Source organism: Solanum stenotomum, chromosome 11 (assembly GCF_019186545.1).
Source record: "Solanum stenotomum isolate F172 chromosome 11, ASM1918654v1, whole genome shotgun sequence".
In the NCBI taxonomy this organism is placed as follows: domain Eukaryota; kingdom Viridiplantae; phylum Streptophyta; class Magnoliopsida; order Solanales; family Solanaceae; genus Solanum; species Solanum stenotomum.
This window is the reverse complement of record NC_064292.1, coordinates 54,699,374-54,702,048: the sequence shown is the minus strand read 5'-3', so window position 1 is coordinate 54,702,048 and position 2,675 is coordinate 54,699,374. Positions and strand designations below refer to the sequence as shown.

The 2,675-nt window shown below is 35.3% G+C and overlaps 1 protein-coding gene across 1 annotated transcript in view; it reads left to right on the top strand.

The window, feature by feature from the left end:
* The window catches only part of LOC125843862 (uncharacterized), a 573,332-nt gene that overhangs the window by 48,194 nt on the left and 522,463 nt on the right, over positions 1 to 2,675 (top strand). The gene's annotated exons all lie outside the window — the stretch shown is intronic.

Here is a 2,675-nt window from a genome sequence, read left to right as displayed (position 1 = left end):
AAAAAAAAGTATTTCGTAACTTTCATTGACAATTGCATTAGAAATGACTATGTCTATTTGCTGAATGGTAAGGATGAAGCAATAGAAACGTCTAGACAATATAATATTGAAGTTGAAAATCAGTTGGGAAAAAGATAAGAAGTAATAGGGATGGAGAGTATAAATCTCATTTTGCAGAAATATGTTTGAAAAGTGGAATTATCTATCAAACTGCTGCCCTATTCACCTCAATCTAATGGGAAAAAAAAAACTGAACTTTGAAGGAAATGATCAATGCATTACTTATAAGTTTTGGTTTACCACAAAACATGTGTGGAGGAACTATCCTTACTGCAAAAGGGAACAACAAAAAGTTTTGCCTTTTCATAAAGAAAGCAATGGAAAATTTTGTTTTTCCAGGACACAATCTATTCCATATGAGAACTGGAAATGAAGGAAATCCAACTTGAAATACTTTAAAGTGTGGGGGTGTCTAGCCAAAGTCCAAGTCCTATTTCTTAAAGGATTAAAATAAGACCTAAGACAGTGGACTGTAATATTAGACTTGAGTAGTCTAGTGAAAGGTCTAAACGACCTTGGAAAGAATAAAAGGAGAATGTACTTAATAAAGATATTCCGAGGTGTAGACATCTACTTTCTTCGAATATGATTTTGTAACATTTCTTGTGTCTACTGTAGACTCATCCTGTTGGACAGATGGTGTTAATAGTGAGATTGGTTCAATCTTGAGCAATCCTATTGGAAGTTGGTTGATCTTCCCCTATGAAATAAACTTTTGGGTTCAAAGTGAATCCTCAAAAGGAAAATAAAAGTCGATGGAACTGTTGACAGATATAAAGCAAGACAAAAACAAGGTCTTGATCTTTTCGACACATACTCACCAGTAACTAGAATTACATTCATTTGGATGTTAGTTGTATTAGTTGTGGTATATGACCTCCAAATTCATCAAATGAATGTGAAAACAACTCTCTTAAATGGAGAATTGGAGGAAGAAATTTACATGGAACAACCCGAGGGTTTTGTGGTTCCTGGTAAAGAAAAGAAAGTGTGCCAACTTGTTAAGTCACTTTATGGACTAAAACAAGCGCCCAAACAATGACATAAGATATTTGACCAAACTATGTTGGTAAATGGATTTAAGAATGATAGAAGTGAAAAATGTGTTTACATTAAAATCACTAGGTCATTGTTTATTTGTATAATTGGTGATATGTTGACACTAAATGCTACTAAACGTATGCTAGAAAGCAAGTTTGGAATGAAAAATTTTGGAGTTGCTGATGCGATCTTAGGTATAAGAATCCTTAGAACTCCATAATGTTTAGCATATTCACGTTCTCATTGCATTGAAACGATACTTGACTAGTTCAAATATTTGGATTTCAATATTGTCAAGTCTCAAATAAATGTGAGCTTTGCATTTCAAAAGAGTGAAGGCAAAAGTGACTCACAATTGGATTGTGCTAAAGTATTGAGAAGTATGATGTATATCACGAAGTGTGCGCGATCAGATATAGCATTTGCTATTAATAAACTGAGTCGGTTCACGAGTGATCCCAATCGAACTCATTATATGACAATGAAAAGAGTTTTGTAGTATTTAAGAAATGCTTAAAACTATATCTTGCATTATAACAATATCCAACAGTATTGAAAGGATATAGTAATGCGAATTGGATCACCGGACAAATGAAGTGAAATCCACGAGTGGATATGTATTTACTCTTGGTAGAGGAGCAGTCTCTTGGAAATATTTTTTTAAAAAAAAGAGACATGTATCGCTAGCTCTACAATGACCTCTAAGCTAGGTGCTCTAGATAAGGTCGGTGAATAAGTTGAAAGACTCTGAAATTTCTTGATAGATATTCTTTTTGGCCCAAACCTTTGGCATCAGTATGCACACACTTTGATAGTCAAGATGCAATAGGTAGGGCATGGAGAATGATGTATAACGGAAAGTCTAGTCATATAGGACATAGACAAGATACCGTTAGAAAACTACTCTCTAGTGGAATTATCAGAATTGACTATGTAAAGTCAAAGGATAATGTGTCGGATCCACTTACAAAAAGGCCTAACTAGAGAGAAAGTTTTGAAGATCATCTAAGGGAATGGGTTTACGGCTTAGGACAAGTCATCATGGCGGTAACTCTATCTAGCAGACTGGAGATCCCAAGAGCTAGATTCAAGGAGAAAAACAAAGTTGTGATTGACGGTTCGGCATTGTCAACAAACTCAATCCATTCTCATGATAAAGACAATGCTCAGGAACAAGGATACAACATTAAGGCTTGTTAATGAGTTACTAAAGCTTAATGTTTTTAATGATTTGCTAAGTTTGGCAGATTTGACCAAATAGTGTATCTACGCGATAACACGGTTAGAAATCACCTATGTGGGTGTGAAGTGTAAGCCGCTTCAAAGAGAATTATTGTCAAAAGCCTATTCTCTATACACTCATGAAACCAGGAGGTGTTCATGGCTGAAACGAACACAACCGTAAGAACCATAAACGGTAAAGGGTTAATTGTGTGACATATGGTTGTCTAGGTATACAGCAAAGCTCGACGGTTCAAAGATATCACATCTACCGATTGACCGAGTATATCCGACATATGTTCACTACGGAAAGTCCAAGGGGAAACCTACTTATCCAGATGCAATTAATTCTT